This window comes from Vipera ursinii (assembly GCF_947247035.1).
Source record: "Vipera ursinii genome assembly, chromosome: 6".
Taxonomy (NCBI): Eukaryota; Metazoa; Chordata; class Lepidosauria; order Squamata; family Viperidae; genus Vipera; species Vipera ursinii.
Window position 1 is genome coordinate 6,883,721 of NC_139515.1, and position 6,000 is coordinate 6,889,720.

Consider the following 6,000-nt stretch of genomic DNA (forward strand, 5'->3'; position numbering starts at 1 on the left):
TTTTTATATAATAATAATTTTATTTATTTTATTTCATTTATTTAATCCCATTTATATCCCGCCCTTCTCCGAAGACTCAGGGCGGCTTACAATCTAAGAAGCACAAATCAATGTGCTTAGCAATAGCCTTCATTCTATGTATATGCCTGCTTATTAGGGCTTTCACACACACCCCCAAGCGGCATTATTACAAAGTCAGCTTAATTGCCCCCAACAATCTGGGTCCTCATTTTACCTACCTCGGAAGGATGGAAGGCTGAGTCAACCTTGAGCCTGGTGGGACTCGAACCTGCACTAATTTCAGGCAGCTGGTGTTACTTAGGGAGGCATTAGCCCACTGCTCCACCATAATAATGGCAATAACACGGAAAAAGGCAACTGAAAACTGGTGTAGGAGATGACTAGGCAGAGGGATGGGGTCATCAGTCTGGAGTGAGTCCCCCATGCCTCCAAAAGAGACCTAAGTCCAGCTCACCCTTGAAGTCCATTGACTTTTATCTGGTACCAACTTTCATTGACCATTAGCCGATCAGATTCTCGCGTATAGGTTGCATAGAATAAACACATCGTTCTTTTTTTTTTTTTTTAATTTTTTTTATTAAATTTATTATTTAAAAACATTGGACACAGTACCAGCGAGCTGACAAACCTTTTTGTCTACAATGTTTAAATATATATATATATATACATGTATATATGTACATCAAAAATACACTTAAATACACTTAGATTACAAATCGGTGAAATACCACAATATTTAAAACAGTGAGCTAGTCTGTAAAACCTAATAGAGACCTTTCTTTTTATCCATCCAAAGATACAATTTGTTCCAAATTCTATAATAGTCTGATTGATCTTTATTCTTTAATTCCAAAGTTAATCTGTCCATTTCAGCGCAATCCCAAATTTTCCTAATAACCTCTTTTTGTCCTGGGATCTCATTCTTTTTCCATTTTTGCGCAAATGATATTCTAGCTGCTGTGATAATATGGATCGTTAAGTATAGCACATCTTTAGGATATTTCTCTTTCGTGATTCCCAACAAGAAAAGTTCTGGACTAAACTCCAGATCTTGTTTCAATATTTCTTTCAGCCAAATCCAAATCATTCTCCAAAATTTTTGTGTTTTACTGCAAGACCACCACGTGTGGAAGTATGTGCCTATCTCTTCAGAACACTTCCAACATTTGGGAGATACTGTTGTGTACATTTTTGCTAAGCGGGCTGGGGGGAGATGCCATCGGTAAAACATTTTAAATAAATTTTCTTTATACGATGAGGCCAGTGTTATCCTTTTATTCCTATCCCAAATTGTTTGCCAAGTATCTAGGTCGATGTTATGTCCTAAATTGTTAGCCCAGATCAACATGGGGTCTTTCACTTGCTCTTCAAACAGCTTATATCCCAAAAGTAATTTATAAAAATTCCTTATTTGTTTAGAGTCCGGTCCCAATAATATTTTGTCCAATGCTGTTTCAGAGGTATATATCCCCCATTCATTTTTATCCTTCCTAAATCTCGATTGGATTTGTAAATAGGCCCACCAATCGAGTTTTATACCTTGTAATTCTAGTTCATTCCTAAGTTTCAATTCCCCCTCCTCATTCAGAATATCCTTGTATGAGATTATGTTACCCAAATCAAACAGATTTGGGTAAACTATCGCTTCAAGGGTGGATAGCCAGACCGGTATTTTGGTGTAATTGTGAGATCTAATTTTTTTCCAAGTATTGAGTAGCGCTTGCCTGATCCGGTGTCTTTGAAAATGCGAGAAAAGACCTTGTTTCTCCGTCCATAGGAAAGCATGCCAGCCATATTGCAAATGACTAGGCAGAGGGATGGGGTCATCAGTCTGGAGTGAGTCCCCCATGCCTCCAAAAGAGACCTAAGTCCAGCTCACCCTTGAAGTCCATTGACTTTTATCTGGTACCAACTTTCATTGACCATTAGCCGATCAGATTCTCGCGTATAGGTTGCATAGAATAAACACATCGTTCTTTTGAACTCTACCCTGGCTCCTGGTTTCTTGTGTGCGATAACTCATTCCATTTCCCACCATCCCGTCAGAGCTGAAGAAGCTTCTTGGACGAGAAGCGAAACATCTTCAAAGAAAAAGAAGAAAGTCCAGTTGCCTCCTGAAAATCCACCTTTGGGACAACCACGATCAGGATGACTGAGAATCTCCACAGATGCCTGATAACTCAGTTTTCATTGTTTAGGAAGATATCAGTGGATGAAAGGATATTCATTCATTGCCTGATAAAAATGTTTGGACTGAGGAACATCTCCAGGAGACGTAAAATATCAAAATATCAGCCATGACCACACAACTGAACATAGAATATCAGAGCTGGAAGGGACCTTGAAGGTCTTCTAGTCCAACCACCTGATTGAGCAGGAGACCCTATACCATTTCAGATAAATGGTTGTCCAGTCTCTTTTTGAAAGCCTCCAGTGATGAGGCAACCACGAAGTCTGGAGGCAAGCTGTTCCATTGGTGAATTGTTCTCGGGGTCAGGCAATTTTTCCTTGATCAGTTTCCATCCATTGATTCTCATTTTGCATTTTAGTGCCTTGGAAAATAGTTTGACACACACACACCCCTCGTGTTTGAAGGAGCCCCTCAAATATTGGAACACTGCCATCGTATCTCCCCTAGTCCTTTTTTTTTTTTTTAAATAATCCAATCTTTAAAAAAAAATATGTGGTTGTGGCCAACATCTTGACTTTTTAAAACTCTCTCCGTGGTCTGCTTCATCAGGAATGCTTTTCGGAGCAAGACTCCTAAAATTATCTTGATCAGTCATGGGAATAGATCAAGCAAGAATACGTTTATTCTGAGATATCAAAGTCCATCAAAAAGGGTTTATGTCATCATCAACACCTAACAGGATCTTAATACTCATTTATAGGGCCATTTCCTCTCTCCTTCTTGACCAGATTTTCACTTCAGAATGTAGCCCATCAAAATGTTCAGTGTGTTGGCCCGGAGTGCGATTTAGTTGGGTTTATTCCCAGTTCAGAATAATTATTCAGGAACAGCTAGCAGTGAGCAGTGAACAATCTGCAGAAAGGATAAATAAAGAACAGAAGAGGACTACGCTGAAAGATCTAGCACACTTGAAAAATTGTTGTATTTAAACATAATGAAAAATTGGAATATGTCATGAAAGGAAGGAAGGAACAGATGGGGTGGGAAACGATATCAGAACATTTTAATTATGTCTATGTGAGTATAGTAATTAATGAGCTATGTTTCAGTCTACGATTCTAATATAATGTCACTAGTATGTAAAGCTACTCATTATATGACATCAGGCTATAGTGATGATTGGCAGCTTGATGTTACTTATTGTGGGAATGGCTGTGTACATGAAAGATGTGGAATGGGAGATTCATTCAAAACAGGGAGAAAATGTTGCTCAGAAACATTTCAGCTCAATTAACAAGTGAGGAATATTGACTTTGAAAAAGATCTAAGAAAATACAAGAAATATTGTTCTCACATTAAGCTGTGGGGTCCTTGGGGCTCTCTTAGCTTGGCGGTTTTCACATAAGAACTCGTTTATTGCACAACATGTGGACAGACTTCACCCTAATCTCAGTTGGGAAACTCTGAGCATCTCAGAATAAGCTAAGTCGAAACATGCTAGAAAGTTCTTTGAAGCCTGGCACTCAACCAAATCAGCCATCAGCAGGCACACAGAGATAAACAACGTCTACATACCATTCAAAAGAGACAGTCAAAAGGCAAATAAATCAATACAGTGCTACCTTGGTGCTCATCAATAATTGGTTCCGTGAGGCATGATGAGTAACAAAAATGATGAGCACCAATTTTTTCCATGAGGAATAATGTAGTGAGTCATAAGGCAACCAACACCGACCAGTTCTAGCTGGTGCGTGGAGTACCAAACAAACAATGAGTCCTGGGACAAAATGTTTGTGTCAAAATGCATTGAGTACCAAATTCGATGAGTTTCAAGGCAGCTGATCACCATTCTAAATTTAAGATCCCTATTTATTGTTTTAATCTTTTATGTTGCATTTCAGTTGAGTGACGGTAAGCTGCCTCTGTGAGTTCGGCAGCAGATATGTTTAATAAATAAATAAAGTTTCCTGTCTGGAGCTTTTAAGAGAATAATTTTTTTACAGTCTTGCCTCAAATGTCAACTAGTTTTCATCACCCCTTCTTCTTTTTTAGCTACAGATAGTCCTCGACTTATGACAGCTTATTCAGTGGCTGTTTAAAATTACAACCGCAACTGAAGAAATAAGAAAAGGGACTGATAACAGTTTCTCACAGTTACAACCGTCATGGCAACCCCTTGGTCACGTGATCAAAATTCAGATGCCTGGCAACTGACTTGTACTTATGATGTTTGCAGTGTCCCGGGATCATGTGATCCCCTTTTGCAACCTTCCAATGAGCAAAGTCAATGGGGAAGCCAAATTCACTGAACAGCTGCAGTGATTCACTTAACAGCTGTGGTAAGAAAGGTTGTAAAAGGGGGGAAAATTTCACTTAACAACTGTTAAGTGATTAATGATTAATGATTGTAACTATGATTTACGATCTATGACCTATCACTTTGTTGTTGCACTGGAGACAGATTCTTTGTGTGTCCAATTAACTTGGTCAATAAAGAATTCTCTTCTCTTCTCTTCTCTTCTCTTCTCTTCTCTTCTCTTCTCTTCTCTTCTCTTCTCTTCTCTTCTCTTCTCTCCTCTCCTCTCCTCTCTCTCCTCTCCTCTCCTCTCCTCTCCTCTCCTCTCCTCTTGTCTTCTCTTCTTTCTCCTCTCCTCTCCTCTCCTCTTCTCTCCCATACTCCAATCTTCTTCTCTTCTCTTCTCTTCCTCTTTCTCTTCTCTTCTCTTCTCTTCTCTTTCTCTTCTCTTCTCTTCTCTTCTCTTCTCTTCTCTTCTCTTCTCTCTCTCCTCTCCTCTCCTCTCCTCTCCTCTAGCTCTCTCTTTCTTCTCTCTTTCTCCTCTCCTCTCCTCTCTCTCCCATACTCCAATCTTCTTCTCTTCTCTTCTCTTCTCTTCTCTTCTCTTCTCTTCTCTCTCTTCTCTTCTCTTCTCTTCTCTTCTCTTCTCTTCTCTTCTCTTCTCTTCTCTTCTCTTCTCTCATGTCCTCTCATGTCCTCTCCTCCCCTCTCTCTTCTACTCTACTCTGCTCTGCATTCTATTCTGTTCTGTTCTGTTTCTTTCCGCTCCGCTCCATTCCGTTCTGTTCCATTCCGTTCTGTTGTGCTCCGTTCCGTTCCACTCCACTCCACTCCACTCTGCATTCCATTCCTTTCTGTTCTGTTCAGCTCTGTTCTGTTCTGCTCTGCTCTGTTCTGTTCTATGAATTCCAATGTATGCAACAATTAATTTCATTGAGTTTAATAAAGGTATTGCTTTGTGGATTTTATGCTTCATCGTGATTTAAAAACACACAAACCTGCATACCTTTTGAGGTGGAATCGATAATCACCCCTATGACATTTAAGCCGTAGGTTGTTACATAGAGAGTATTTAATCACTAAGAAGACATTTTAAATATTAGATTTCATAACCAACAAAATTTAGCTATCTCTTCACCCAGAATGAAATGTTGACACAGAGCTTAGCTGGAAATATGACTAATATAGGGGAACTAAAGTATTATGTAAACAATTTGACTTTTTGTGCTTTTTTTAATTTTAGGCTTAAGTTTATAGTTTGACATCTGGAATTATCTGGCTTAAGAACAAGCAGATTTCTTTAAAAAAATCCAGTGCTGGATCCAGGTTTTATAAGAACGAATCAAAGTGATGCAACATTTGCCATGCTTAAAAGAGATCGACTGAAAGAAGCAAGACTGAAAATCATGATTCATCCAAGTTCTCATTGACTTCAAGAGACTTCTCTGAGGCTGACTATGCTAAGATTCTAGAAAGGATTGGGTTCTAAGATTGAGATTCTAAGAGTCAGCACCATCTGTTCCTTTACAACCTGGCAAAAAAAAAAGCTGCG